The 16,188-nt window shown below is 37.5% G+C and overlaps 1 protein-coding gene across 3 annotated transcripts in view; it reads right to left on the reverse strand.

Annotated features, from left to right (window-relative positions):
- Positions 1 to 16,188, reverse strand: part of CDK8 (cyclin dependent kinase 8) — a 113,283-nt gene that overhangs the window by 58,883 nt on the left and 38,212 nt on the right. The gene's annotated exons all lie outside the window — the stretch shown is intronic.

Raw genomic sequence — 16,188 nt, forward strand, 5'->3', positions numbered from 1 at the left:
TGACAATAGGCTTTATAACATACTTTCTAGTAAAGCCCCATGGGCACTCATTATTTTAAAAATACATTAAGTGTACCTACACTCAATGTTCACTATGTCTGAATGATGTGTGAAAGAATTAAAAACATGAAGTTGAAGAGGGGGATGCAAAAATAAAATGACGTCAGGACTAGAATACGTCTGCCAGACACTTTCACATACACGGTACTGGTTTAACCAGATGGTTAACCCAGGAGTGAGTACAAGGGATTGTTATAGGTACTATTTGAGGATAGCATCCTAGATCTGGGCACTCTAAGGAGAAAGAGAGTGGTGGGAAAGAAAATAAATTAAACCCAAGACTTACCCATTCACCTCCTTAACAACAACCCTGAATTTCTCTTGTATGTAAATGGTCAAGCTGCCATATGCAAACGTCTTCTCAATGAACTGAAAAATTCTAATCTGCAAACAGTTCTCTCCCCCATCCCAAGTAATTATATGTGTTATATTTTATAAAGGTAAGTGATGAGAAAGAAAGGTGAAATGGGAGAATAGAAAAACTTTAGATGTTTGATAATCAAAAAGGCAACCTCCTCTTGAAAATCATTGAATTACCATCATAATATAACAGCACTTTGTGGTCTACAGAGCACATTTATTTATATATCCATCCACACAGTCACTTTTTAGTAAAAAGGCACATTGGAGAGGGAAAGGATTTGTTCCCTAGTTTCAGTCATGATCCGGTTAAAGTAGTCAGACTGCATAAATAAATAATTGCAATATAGTGTTTTAAGTGCTATAAATAGAAGGGACCAACTACAACTTGAAGGGTTGAAGCAAGATGAAAGAAAGCTTCAGAAAGAGGCTACCTAAGCAGAGATTTTCAAGATTTCAGAAGTTTGTGAGGAAAGAAGGGAGGGGCCGTGGAGAGAAACCAGTAGCAAGAGCAGACGGTCCAGAAAGTGGGAACGGTACGTACAAAAATACGGAAGCATGGGGAAAGTGTGACATGCTCAGAGAATAGCAGAGAGTAGCGGGAGCACTTTAACATCATGAAACATGCTCCCAGTGCTGAGGATGGATGAGATTTTAGAAACAGGCAGAGGGAAGATGGGAGGGGGTCAGCTGTGGCATCTGTGTCCAAACAGGGGTACACAGAGTATATGTGCTTCACTTCAGGGAGAGTAAAAAAACAAGAAAATATTACATTAAAAATAATAAAGAAAGCTGAGGGAAAGTGTGTTACACGAGGAAGCCGAACGAAAGAGTAAGCCAGTAATAGAAAATGGCCGTAAAGGAGCGGGTAAAAAAAATGAGCAGTGTTTTGGTACAAAAGAGTAATGCACACACATATGAAATTTCACTTCCTTCCTAAAACCCTACTAAAACAATGGCAAAGAAGGTTTTTAAAAATATTAACTCACATGGATGAGAAATGGAGAGGAGGCAGCATAAAGCTTTGGAAACTAGAAAGTAAGTGGACAAACACTAAGTGGTTAACAAGACCCAAGAAAAACTAGATCAGACACTGACAGTGAAGGAAACTGAGGACCAATTAGATGCATACAGCAAGATCCTCCAAGATCAGAGAACTGACAGTACGAGATAACTCTGGAAGCAGAACTGGCTGAGTGGAAGATAAAGCTGAAGAGACATTCCTAGAAAATAGAATAAAATAAGAAATGTGAAAGAAAAACAGAAAAATTAGACAACCAGTCCATGAAATCCAATATGCAAGTAATTAGCAGTTAAGAAAGAAAGAACAGAGAAAAGAAGTAATTCAAGGCAACCTCCCAAACTGAATGACAGGATTTCTAAAACTGAACCGGCGCAATGAGTTCCCACCACAAACAGCTGAAAACAGACCCACATCAAGACACAATACCTACATCTTTCAGAAAAGTGGAGATGAGCGGATTTCACAAGCTTCCGGCGGAGACAGGTAATGGGCCATTTAGAAAGGATCAATACTGGCCGCGAGAAAGAAGAAAATCCTGCCATTTGTGACAACATGGATGAACCTGAGGACATTAAGCTAAGTGAGATAAATCCCATAAAGAAAATACCGTATGATATCACTTATATGTGGAATCCCTGAACTCATAAAAACAGAAAGTAGAATGGTGACTACCTGGGGCGAGGGGCACAGGGAGATGTTTAATGAGCAGGATAGTGATTATAGATAACAATACTATATTATAAACTTCAAAGTTGCTAAGAGACTGTATCTTAACTGTTCCCACTAGGGGGGAAAAAAGTGTTAGCTACACTACAGTGGAAGTCATATTACAATATACAAATTTATCAAGTCAACAAGTGGTACAACTTAAACTTACACAATGCTATATGTGAATTATATCTCAATAAAAATAAATTTCAAAAAAAGAATCAGGAATCAGGATACCTGTGGACTTCTCAACAGCAGTTTTAGAAGCCAGAAGCTCTGGCCTAACTGCACTACGTAAAATCATGAGGTATTGATTACAGTGTCAATAGAAGTTGTTTGGGGTGTAAGAGCCTGTTCTGGAGAATTACATTGTCAGCTGCAATGACAGGAAAACATTACAGAGTATTCAACCACATCAAGGAGCTTGAGCCAGAATGTAAATCAGAACAGTACTTCCTTCATGGAAAAAGTCATGCTTTACGGGAGAAGCAAAAAAGAAAGAAAGAAACAGCTGAACCAATCACTGTTAGTTACGTAGTAAAAATTGTGAATTACATGAAGTGTAACGTGTTAAACTGAAGATGTAATTATCTTTATTATGCAATAATCTGTAAGCAGATCATAAGCAACCGTCACTGTTGTGCTGCAGTATGATGGCTACCGAGGGAAAAGGTCTGGGAGGATGCTAGACCACAGCACGAATCTCAGCGATTGTGCACGACAATGAGCTGCCCCAGCCGAATGCTACAGAGATGTGAATTCAGCCCCCTAACTTGCTTAAGTATTTGATATTTTTAATAATCTTAGTATTTCCAGTTTGGGACAGAATGCTCTTAAAGATACATCCTTGGGCCTTAGACATATTTTAAATCATTTTTAATAAAATCTATTTAAAAAGATTAAAGGTCCTAATAATTATTGTTCTTACTGCAATTAGTATTTTCAAATATGGCTTAGGAACTACTTTTTACCTTTGGATACCACGACTAAAGTTCACATATTATTATCATCTGATTTTGTCTTTTGTAAATTTAGGTCCCAAAATCAAAATAATAAAGCGGATGTCTTTTACACTTAACGTATCTTTGGATTTCTTATTTTAAAAACTCTGTTCTCTCCAAATTGATTTATTTGACAAATTAAAGGAGTTCAGCCGTTATACATTAAATGCAAATAAAATGTATTAATGTGCATATACATGTGTGTATGTGTGTGTGTATATACATATATGTACATATACATATATACACACATATATACATATGTACATGTTTGGTGATTTATGTACATTGAGCTGAGAAGACGCAGACTCATGTTCTTAGAGAAAAACTGGTACAATGACTGTTTCAATATTTTTGTTTCTAGGTTTCAGTATCCTAGTCAATTAAGAACGAACATAACACACTTGATGGTAGAAATCAAGAAGCCTTGCAGATTGGTTCAAGTCCTCACTGTTCACAGTATGTTCTAACTCCTTGGGTAACCACTGACTAAAGCCTTACATCCTTGTGTATTATATACACATCAATAGAGGAGCTGCTTTCTCCCATTCTAAAAATTCTGGTTAACCTAATTTTCCAGAGCTGTTCAACCTTATCTTCCCTGGCTAGATACTTAATCAGCTCTATACGCTCTCAGATTAGGTGACTGGCTATTTTTGAAGCATCATTAGGGAAAGACTGCACTTGAACCCCCATGGAAATGACCTTGCCATACTCTGTTGACAACTACAACAGCAGAACTCCTTGGATGCACAGCTCTCAATTACCGTGACATAACAACACATCCTCAAATTACTGGAAGACCGTCCCAGCCAGAGACCTCAAATTGAGGATGACTAAGAATCCTCCAGAAGATGATCCTAGAGAATGAGACAGCTTCCACCCAGGATCCATGGAACAAGATTTAAATGGCAAGAACCAAAGACTGTCAGGCTTAAATCTGCATGCTCTCATTCCACAGCTCTTTTCTATCCTCTATGCTGGTTTAAATTTCTGAATTATTAACAGACACCTGCTATGTCTAATAACAATACCCTTAATATTGCTCTTTGTATCCCTAATCACTCCTTGTATGAATCCAATACCTGGCTACAATTTGCTCATGATTTCACTAAAATAATGCAAACAAGCTAATTATTGAGATTTTAGCCACTTTCTTTTGGGAGCAACTCCACTCACTCTAGTTCCTGGGCAATCACACTCAACTACTAAGCAACTCCTGAAATAGTAAACTCAAAATAGTAAACAGGACAGGGAGCCCCTGTGATGTCAAACCTAGCAAAGTTTCTGTCTACACCAAAACCACACTTGGGACTTGGCTCTTTGCTTAGAAACAGATTACAAAACCTGTTAATCTCAGCATGTGCCATACTGCAGTGCTCAAATGACTCCAGAGTCCTACATGTGCACAGCCATTTTTGCTTTGGATGATTCAATAACCAACCTTACAACAACAAAAAGTATACATAAAGAACTCACTTCAGTCCAACAACTGAGGTTCTCTGAACAGCCTCCTGATCAATGGAATTCTGGCAAGAGTGAAGATCTGGATTTTACAGAACAATGTCCTGAATGGCTGAATTTGGCCAAAATGAGGGGCTGAGAACAGTGAAAATAAACTCCGCTGATAATCAGATTGTGATATACCTAACAGATTAGAGGCAATGCCAGTACAAAGGCACACAGGAAATAAAGTTTGCCTAAGGCAACACCACAGCTGCAGAATGACTAAAACGGCCCTTTCATGAGTGATTACTGTTCTCTTACCAGTGAGTCCCAGCTTTGCTTCACTCCTACTCTTGAAAAGAATGCTGAGATACCCAATTACCAAACAGACCCCATTTCATGAGAGTATCCAATCCAGAGCTGATCTACTCCCCCAGTCTTTCCTGAAGACCACGCAGCCCAAGCCCAAACCCTCCGAAGCCCTTGCCCACTCCCTCTTGCTGAGATACCTCACAGTTCCCAGATGTTCACTGTCATTTGCTACGGCAGACTAATAAACTTTGACTACCGGTGCATTCTTGATGGACTTATGCCCAATAATCTCATATGAAGTTATAGTGCATTAAAGCAAACTGAAACAACACTTCCTTTCATTTAAATTGGGTACACTCTGAGAGCACATTCTAATTAGCCACACTAGGGGGCGCCTGGGTGGCGCAGTCGGTTAAGCGTCCGACTTCAGCCAGGTCACGATCTCGCGGTCCGTGAGTTCGAGCCCCGCGTCAGGCTCTGGGCTGATGGCTCAGAGCTTGGAGCCTGTTTCCGATTCTGTGTCTCCCTCTCTCTCTGCCCCTCCCCCGTTCATGCTCTGTCTCTCTCTGTCCCAAAAATAAATAAACGTTGAAAAAAAAAAAATCTAATTAGCCACACTATATCTTGCTTAAAATCCCTTGTCATATTAACACATTCGGCCCTTTTGATCGTCTGACAAATGAAATCTAGAAATTAACTTTTTTGTCAACAACCCAAGTTTATTTTAAAAATTACTAAAATTATTAATTCTAGATTTGAGGGGATTTCTTGGCACTTTGGGGGAGGTTCCTGTGCTTGGCACAGGTATAGTCTCCAAGATACAGCAGTGAAAAAGAATGCCCTATCAGGAATTACTTTCAAGTTTCTTGGCAGCTCCAGATGCCAAGCTCCAAGAAATTATAAACCTTCTTGTAAACCTAGAAGTGAGTATCTCCCATCTACATGATCTCAAGCAATTCACGCTAAACTTGTTAGTTCTCACACTTGAAACTCATCTTCACCTTGTTTGGAGAAACAGCTATGCAGAATTTAACAAACTGCTGAGCTTGGAAGTCAGAAAGTAACTCTTGGTCCCTTCCTGTCTGTTCAGTTATAAGATTACAGTAACATGATCAAGTATCATTACATATGGGGGTTTTCCATCAAAGTAAACTACTTACCAATCTTTTTAAATCAACTTCTCAAAGTGCCATTTTTCTGAACATTAACTCTATAAAGTTATTTATAGTCACTGCATCTTGACTTCAAGAACCGTATCTTAATATTCGTTGTCTATAATCATTTTTCTTCTCCTCAACATTCATGGTCCAAGAACTAAGAAACGCTAAAACCAGAAATCAATGCATAGTATTTTTCTCCCAAATGGTTGGTCTTTCTTGCTATTTCCCATATCCACTAATTTATTTCCACTTGGCCCCAAATACTGTTTTCTTAAAAGTACTATTACATCAGGCATACGAATATACTCAAATGTTTCTTAAATATTCATATTATACTCCAAGTATTATTTTAATTATTCAAGATTGATGTTATTAAGACACCCTAAAAATGTCTTCTTCTCCCTTAATGTACATTGTACCTCGTCGACAACACTCTGTAATTGAAAAGATAGTTATGGGGGCGCCTGGGTGGCGCAGTCGGTTAAGCGTCCGACTTCAGCTCAGGTCACGATCTTGCGGTCCGTGAGTTCGAGCCCCCGTCAGGCTCTGGGCTGATGGCTCAGAGCCTGGAGCCTGCTTCCGATTCTGTGTCTCCCTCTCTCTCTGCCCCTCCCCCCTTCATGCTCTGTGTCTCTCTGTCTCAAAAATAAATAAACATTAAAAAAAAAATAAAAAAAAAAAAAAAGAAAAGATTGTTATGAATGCTCATTGTTGAACAAATGAACTGGATGGGATCTGAAGTCATTACATTACAGCTCTGTCTCTCACATGCAGAGGGTTTATTCTGTCATTAGCAACACAGCGTAAAACCTGAATTTATAAATAAAAATCTGGCCACAAAAGTTTTTCTACATAAAGAAATCAATAGACTTCTACCCTCTCACTCTTCCCTTCTATTTTTGTTTCCAGTTTCTTTAAAGATTAACAGTTAACATTATTTAAAGGTTCTCCTTTAAACTGGTGAAAAACGTAAAGGAATGGTAACCTCATGTACTATTAACAGTATAAACTGGTACATTTTAGAAAGCAATCTGGAGTAGTGGTATTAAGTATGCATACTTCCTACGCCAGCAGTTCCTTTCCTGATTGATTATATACCATAGGAAAGGTTTCATATAGTGTCAAAGGAGGACACTGTTGTGGAAGCAAAGAGGGGCATACTATGTATACATCACCATACTGTGTATACATAAGTAACACATGGTGTGTACATATACAGTATTGAGAATATCTGGTCAAAAGCAATGAACTGGGTCTACATATAGCTAAGCAAAAACATAACATTTTTAAGAGGAATGAGACTAAACCATACCCAAGCAATATTTTCATGGGCACAAGTATATAATAAAGATATTTAGATTAAAATAGGGGCTGAAAGGATCTATACTCAAGAAATCAGAATGAGAGGGCACCTAGGTGGCTCAGTCAGTTGAGTGTCTGACTCTTGATTCCAGCTCAGGTGATGATCCCAGAATTGTGGGATGGAGCCTGGTGCCGTGCTGGGCGTGGAGACTGCTTAAGATTCTCTCTCCTCCCTCTGCCCCTCCCCTGCTCAAGCTCTCTCTCTAAATAAATAAATGAATGAAATGAAATGAAGTGAAAAAAAAGAAAAGAAAAGAAAAGAACAGAACAGGAGTTGATTATAGTAGGAGAAGAGATGGGATAGAGATGGGAGAATGAAAAATAAAATATAGGACCTTGCACAGAGTGACAATGATAGTATACCATGTACTTAACAGTATTTTCAATTCAATTCTATGTACAGAAAAACAAGAAACAACCAGTTAAATGGAACTATCCCTACTCAAGTACAAAAATAGGGTTTCCTAGAATTCTGGGGAAAAAATTACAGTGGGAAAAGAATTAAATTTGGTATATGCCAAAGATAAATAAAATTAAGAAAATTTCAACAGAATTACATAGATATTTGACAGTGTTAAACACAATAAAATTAACAAGGTCTGACTAGACTAAACTTACAGAAAGATCACACATTAGCACACAACAGAAATATCAACATTGGAGGCAAGAAGGGTAATTAGGAAGCTACCGTCAATAATCTAAAAGTTGAGTAACAAGTTCCAAAACTAAAATTTGCTATTTTCCATACATAAATAAACAGGAGTGGAATTAAGGAGTGATAAACTTACCTTGCCTAAGAACAGTTCCAAATACAGTGCTTCAAACAAGTTAAAAACCGGCAAGAAGAACCTTCTCTCTTCTTCCCTGTTTCCTTCCACTCACTCACTGCCCCAGCACCAATTACACATAAGGTAGAACTGGATAGGGTCTCACTGTAATTAGGTGAAGATGTAACATCTAACCAGAAAGCAGAGGGCCACACAGAATAATGAAACATGCAGCATATTTCAGAGTGGATGGGGGTAAAGGAGGGGCATCAGCTCCCAGTGAGTCTCTCCTTGAAAGGCAGGGCCGTGCCAGATTGGAGAAGCTGAAGTCTTCTAGCAATATTAACATTAACTAACCTTTTACATTTGACACTTTCATACCATTCCGTAAAAAATTACTCTATTAGTGGATTTACAAGGGCTGTGTTCTCCTAGTTCTTAAAGCAAACTCACTATTATCTGAAGGGAGGAAGCAAAGTTATTTCCCAGGAGTGGGAACTATATACCTTTGCCTCCAACTTTCCAAAATGTCAGAAAGCCCATTTCTCCACAGGTGAATATTCAATAAATGTTGACTTCTTGGCAGGCAGACAAGGAATAGGATTCCTAGAAGAATATTACAATATGTACCAAGCACTTTCCACAGCCAAGTACTATATTAAGCACTTAAGATAAATACATGTTAAAGTTCATGCCACATATGCTCTGAAATTGTGTACATAAAATATGTAATTTACATGTATATAGTTATATATAGCCAGCATGGCTCCATGTTTCTCTACAGAAATATTTATGTACACATACATAAGCACATTTTAAAATACATATGCAAATATGTGCACATAAATACATATATACACATATGTACATTTATATATCTGCATATATACAGTAGATATACACAAACAGATAAATATAGCTAACTATATGTGTGTATATGCGTGCATATATACACACCTATATGTATACACACACACACACACACAGAGGAAGAAGATAATTTTAGTAATAATTAAGTTACTGACTGCCCACAGTACTATTTTAACTCAGTTATAAAAAAACAAGTATCAGTTATGTAGGTGACATAACTAATGACACAGACTGTCCTTTATGTGTAAGCATTGTTTAATAATGGCATCACAACAACACATTATTGTTATCCCATTTTACATAAAAGGAAACAGGGAATCCATAGTCACAATGCTAGAGAGCAGCAAACCGGGACCTCAAACCCAGCAGTTTGACTGCGGAAAGCATCTCCAACCATATGCTACATTGGCTCTGTTCAGGAAGTGTGACTACCAACTGTATTACAAATTGCTTCCGGTAAAATACTCTTAGGCAAGTTCACTACAGCAATAAATGGGTCATGTGTAAATGAATACACCTCCTCTACCTAGATGAGCTAATAAATAGACTATTCTTTGCTTATCACTAACACACACAGATTCAAACTCCCTCCTAACAACCTATCCGGCAATGCATGGAGTACAAACTATCAGAAACTTTTCATTTAAAGCTGCTATTATCAGGGCACCTGGGTGGCTCTTTCGGTTAAGCATCTGACTCTCAGTTTCAGCTCAGGTCATGATCTCCCAGTTTGTGAGTTACAGCCCCATATCAGCTCTGTGCTGACAGTGCAGAGTCTGCTTGGGATTCTCTCTCTCCCTCTCTTTCTGTCCCTCCCCTGCTCACTCTCTCTGTCTCTCTCTCAAAAATAAACTTTAAAAAAGTTAAAGCTGCTACTATTATATTCTATGAACAAAAAGAGGACCAAGAGACCTTAAAACAAAAGACTACCCGAAGTTTCAAGTTTTATTTGTAGCATTCACAGATCTATGATCTTTTAGTTATATAAAACTAAAAAATAGCAAAGAGGTAAAAAAAATTTAAATTGTGTATAAAAGCTATGATTTAACAAAGTATATACTTTGAGTGATTTGAAGCCAAGAGACAAGGCACAAAAGACCACACAAAAGGGGGGGAACATCTTATGATTATCAGAACTAGACTAATCCCAAAACGTAAAGGTAGTGGGGAAAACCAATTTTCAAACAGTTCACAAAAGAGGTACAAATTTAGATTCTAACAAACTCTTAACACCTCCTACATGTTGGAAAAGCCTTGCTACTACTAATAAATCAATGTTTTATACCTTTAAAGAGTTAAATACTTCTAAATGACACCTGTCATACAAAACAATAGATCACATCATTTTGTGAAATAATCTGTATCATGTAACATGTATCAGGCTGATACAACTTTTGTAACTAAAGGCCTGTAAAACTGTTGTTGAATAGACACTTGGAGAAAAGATCGATTGTGAGAAGACAGTTATAGGATTATAATGAAAAGTGAACATATTTTTATGACTGCACAGCAGGTCCAGCACATACTCCTGCAATGACAAATTCTCTCACACTACACATCACTGCACTTGCAAGACTAGCTTGGTGACTCTGGGTAACTTCTGTCTTCATTCCCACTATTATAAAGTACTTCAAGATGAAAACGTATACATATACTTTATAAATGTGACATCAAAGAATAAGAATACCTGCATGAAGGCCAACTAATTATAAATCTATTTTGAGTTTGAAGCACTGATCTAGATATGAAACGACCTATAAAGAACTACAAACACATAAGCTACTTCATCCTAGTAACCCAATTTTCCAAAACATATTAGCCACAGCTTCAGAGTTAACTTGGATTTAATGTTTGATTTCCTTCTTTAAGATGAATTAACAGCAAAAGTATTTAAACTGAGGATTTTACAAAAATTTGGAAATGTTCTTTGGCTTGTATTTCCACATTATATTTCTCAGAACGGATCGATAATGAAAGTTACATGTAAGAAGTCTAAGATACTTCCAAAATAAAATGTGAGATAAGGAAAAAAGTTAAATAAATTAAAGAATATCTGGTGAGGAAGAAGTTAAAAGTGATGGACACCTAAGACCAATTAGAAACTTCACACCTGCAGGGGTGCCTGGGTGGCTCGGTAGGTTGGGCATCCGACTTAGGCTCAGGTCATGATCTCATGGTTTGTGAGTTCAAGCCCCATGTTGGGCTCTGTGCTGACAGCTCAGAGCCTGGAGCTTGCTTGGGATTCTGTGTCTCCCTCTCTTCCCCTCCTCCACTCCACTCTGTCTCTCTCTCAAAAAATAAATGAACATTAAACAATTTAAAAGGAAGGAAGGAAGGAAGGAAGGAAGGAAGGAAGGAAGGAAGGAAGGAAGGAAGGAAGGAAAGAAAAGAAAACTTACACCTGCAAAATCTCTCAGAGATCTTTCCCCTCTCCTGCAAACTCTGGACCATGAAAGAAAGCAGGTGAAATGAAAGGACATAAAGTCCAGAGGGATCTGCTTCCGTGCTTAGAAATTCTTAAACACTGGCCTAACCCCAGTCTCACCTTCAGCAGTAGTCCTCAGACCTTCACAACTTGTCAAACTCTGTGGTTTACCATTTACTCACAATCAGGAAATTATTTTATTTTTCCTCTTCATTTCACCTATCTAGTCAGTTATCAAATCCCTGCTCTCCAACCTTATTGCCATCCCTTGTTCATAGCATTCGCCTTCGGAATTACAAAAGCACAGATCTAACTGGCTCTTCACCCCTTAGTCACATGTTAGATGACATATTAGTATTATTAGTCAGATGTCAGCCACACATTAGTATAGGCAAGAGTTTATCTCTGGGCTCTCAATTCTGTCCCATTGGTCTGTGTGTCTATTTTCATACCAGTACCATACTGTTTTACTATAAGTTTGTATGATAGACTGAAATCAGGAAGGGTGATGCCTCCATTTTTGTTCTTTTTCAGGATTGCTTTGGCAATTCGGGGTCTTTTGTGGTTCCATACAAATTTCAGGATTGTTTTTTCTACTTATGTGAAAAACACCATCAGAATTTTGACAGGGATTGCACTGAAACCATAGTCTGCTTGGGTAGTATGACATTTTAACAATATTGATTCTTCCATTTAACCAACATGATATCCTTCCATTTATCTGTCTTCAATTTCTTTCATTGTTCAAATATTCACCTCTTTGGTTAAATTACCCCTAAGTATTTTAAAGTTTATGATGCTATTTTAAATAAGATTGTTTAATTTCTTTTTAGATGCTTTGTTGTTAGTGCATAGAAATGCGAATTTCTGTAAGTTGATTTGTATCCTGCAATTTTATTGAATCCAATTCTAACAGTTTTTTGGTGAAGTCTTTAGAATATTCCATATATAAGATCATATCATCTGCAAACAAACAAATTTACTTCTTCCTTTTATCTTTTCTTGCCTAACTGTTCTACTAGGACAATGTTGAACGGGAGTGGTAAGAGTAGGCACCCTGATCTTAGAAGAGACGTGTTTAGCTTTTCATTGCAGAGTATGATGTGAGCCACGGTCTTATTTTACATGGCCTTATTATTTTAGGCACATTCCCTCTATATCCACTTTGTCCAGAGGTTTCAATAATGAAAGGAGGTTGTATTTTGGTAAGTGCTTTTTCTTTATCTATTCAGATGATCGTATGATTTTTATTTTTCATTCCATTAATGTGATATATCACATTTCTTGATTTGTTTATGTTGAAAGATCCTTGCATCCCGGAGATAAATCTTACTTGATTACAGCATATGATCCTTTTAATGTGGTACTAAAACCAGTTGCCTAATATTTCGTCAAGATCTTCTGCGTCCATATTCAGGAAGGATACTGCCTGTTTTCTTGTAGCGTCCTCATCTGGCTTTGTTATCAGGGTGATGCTGGCCTTGCAAAATGAGTTTAGGAGTGTTTCTTCTTCTTCAATTTTTGTGAAGAGTTTGAGAAGGATCCTTCCTCATATGTTTAGAAATCACCAGGAAACTATCTGGTACTAGGCTTTTCTTTGTTGGGATTCAATCTCCTTACTTTAGGACTAGATTTTTCTATTCATGATTCAGTCTTAGTAGGCTGTATGTTTCTAGGAATTTACCCATTTCTTCTAGGCTACCTAAATTGTTAGCATATAATCATTCACAGTAATCTCTTATGATCCTTTATATTTCTTTGGTATAGTTGTAATGTCCCCTTTCGTTTCTGATGTTATTTACTTGATCCTTCTCCCTCTTCTAGTCTAGCAAATAGTTTGTTCCATCTGTCAAAAAAAACAGCTCTTAGTTTCATTGATATTGTCTATTGTCTTTGGTATTTCCTTCTTTCTACTAACTTTGGGTTTAGTTTGTTCTTCTTCTAGTTCTTTGATTTATAAAGTGAGGTTATTTCAGATCTTTCAGGTTTCTCCATATAGGCATTTGTCACTGTAAATTTTCCTCTGCTTTTGCTGCATCCCATAAATTTTGGTATATGCTGTGACTTCATCTTTGTTTGTTTCAAACTACTTCTTCAGTTCCCTTCTGATCTCTTCTTTGATCCACTGGTTGTTCAGGAGTGTGTAGTCTAATTTCCACATATTTGTGAATTTTCCAGGTTTCCTTCCTGTTACTGATTTCTAGTTTCATACCACTGTGGTCTGAATAGATAATGGGTATGATTTCAACCTTCTTAAATTTGCAAAGACTTGTTTGGCGACCTAACATATGGTCTATCCCGGCAAATGATACACATGTACTTGAGAAGGATGTATATTCTGCTGTTGTTAGATGTAATGGTATATATATATTATATATAGATACATATTTTAAGTATATATTACATATACAATATATATATTATATATATAAAACATTGGTTCAAATCCAATGTTTCCTCATTGATTTCTGCCTGGATGATCTATTCATTATTGAAAGTGGAGTACTGAAGTTCCTACTATATTATACTATTTCTCCCTTCATATCTGTTAGCATATGCTTAATATATTTGGGTGCTCCAATGTTGGGGTCATATAGATTTACAACGGTCATATCCCATAAAGATATAATCCCTTTATCGTCATACAATGGCCTTCTTTACCTTGTGTTACAGCTTTTGAGTTAAAATCTATTTTGACATAAGTACAGCTCTCCCTACTCTCTTTTGGTTTCCACTTGCATGGAGTATCTTTTTCCCACTCTTCCCTTTGAGCCTATGTGTATCCTTGAAGCTAAAGAGAGTCTCTTGTAGGCAAAATATATTTGCATCTTGTTTTCTTTTTCATTCAGTCATTCTATACTTTTTGATTGGAGAATTTAATCCATATTTAAAAAATGGTTTTTAATGTTTATTTATTTTTGAGAGAGAGAGAGCAGGGGAGGGGCAGAGAGAGAGGGAGACACAGAATTCGAAGCAGGCTCCAGGCTCTGAGCTGTCAGCCCAGAGCCTCACACGGGGCTCAAACTCATGAGCTGTTGAGATCATGACCTGAGCCAAAGTCGGATGCTTAATGGATTGAGCCACCCAGGTGCCCCTTAATCCATATTTTTGAATGTATATTTGTGGAACAGAAGAAAGGGCAAAGAGAAGCAGTGGAGGAGAAGAACGCAGAGAGACAGAAGAGAAAGAGAACAGAAAGAAATGGTAAAGAAAAAGAAGTGAAGATATTTAACAGGGTATGCTACTGAGAATGAAGTTAAAAAACTAGGTATGGCTCACAACGACTGTGATTCCACTTCTATTAGGTACCCAAAACAGTCCAATTCAGAGAGACAGAAAGTAGAATGGTGGCTGCCGGGGGCTGGCAGAGGGGGATGGGGAGTTGCAATAGGTACAGAGTGTTAGCTCTGCAGGATGAAAAGAGTTCTGGGGATGAATGGCGGTGATGGTGCACAAGTGAATGTTAATACTATTGAACTATATACTTAAAAATGGTATACATAATTAAAAAAAAATCCTATGTCTGTTTTCTAGCCAAGAGGTAACAGTGGCTTGGTCCAGATTAAGAGCAGAGAAGATGCAACTGATTGGATCGTGAGAAGAGGATGGGCTGGAACTATATTTTGAGCATAAGGATGAGCAGGTCTTGGTGACTGACTAGAGGCTCAAAGAGAAATATACCCAAGATAATTTCCAAATTACTGACATGAGTAATTAGGTGGATAACGTTGCCAACTGTAAAGGAGAATACAGAGAAACAATTCAAATTTGTACATGTTCAGTTTGAGAAACTTTTCACACATCCAAATGAAAGTGAGTCGATGAGTGTATAAATGGGTGTTGAGCTCAGAACAGATGTCTGGCCTGGAGATGCAAATCAGACAGTCCTCAGTATTTAAACGATATTTGAAGCTGGCAAGCCGATGCCATTACATAGGAAGAGAGTGGGGGGAAGGGGGGGAGAAGGCCTGAAATCCAGGCTTGAAGGATCTAGTTATGAGGAACTTTTACATTTGGAGAAAAGACAAGAAATTCCCACAGTAGAATGAGAAAGAGAAGCCATATATACAAAATAAAAACAAGTAAAGTATGATAAATCAAAAGCTTAGAGAAGAAAATATTATAGAAAAGGAAACCTGTTAAAATATACAATGATCATGATAATAATAGAAGGCATTCACTAAATGACTACAATGTTCCTAGGACTGTTATAAGCACTGTAAAGGTAATGATTCATTCATTTCTCACAACACCCTAGAAAAAATTTCCCTATCTTTTTTTTTTTTTTTTTTTTTTTACAGCTGAACACATTAAGGCTTAGAGAAAGCAAGTTAACTCATTGACAGCTATGTATCTAGCAAACTAGGCAGAACCCAGAACCTGAATTCTTACTCACTACGTGATACTCACTCTGTAAGTATCCATAGTCTTAGCAACAGAGAGAATGGTGACGTTAGCCAAGTAGAATTAAATGGAATGATGGAGGCAGAAGCCAGACTGGAGTGCACTGAAGAGTAAATGGAAAGTGATGAACTAAAGGTAATAAGAATAAACAACTCTTAAGAAATATGTCTCTAAGAAAGATGAAAGATAGGGTGGTCACTGGAAGGGCATTCAGCGTATAGAAAGTTTCACTGTTGCTGAACTTGCTACTAAGGGCAAGAAAGCATACTCAAGTATCCAGACAGATCAG

This window comes from Puma concolor, chromosome A1 (assembly GCF_028749965.1).
Source record: "Puma concolor isolate L17-30 chromosome A1, mPumCon1.1.hap2, whole genome shotgun sequence".
NCBI classification, from domain to species: Eukaryota; Metazoa; Chordata; class Mammalia; order Carnivora; family Felidae; genus Puma; species Puma concolor.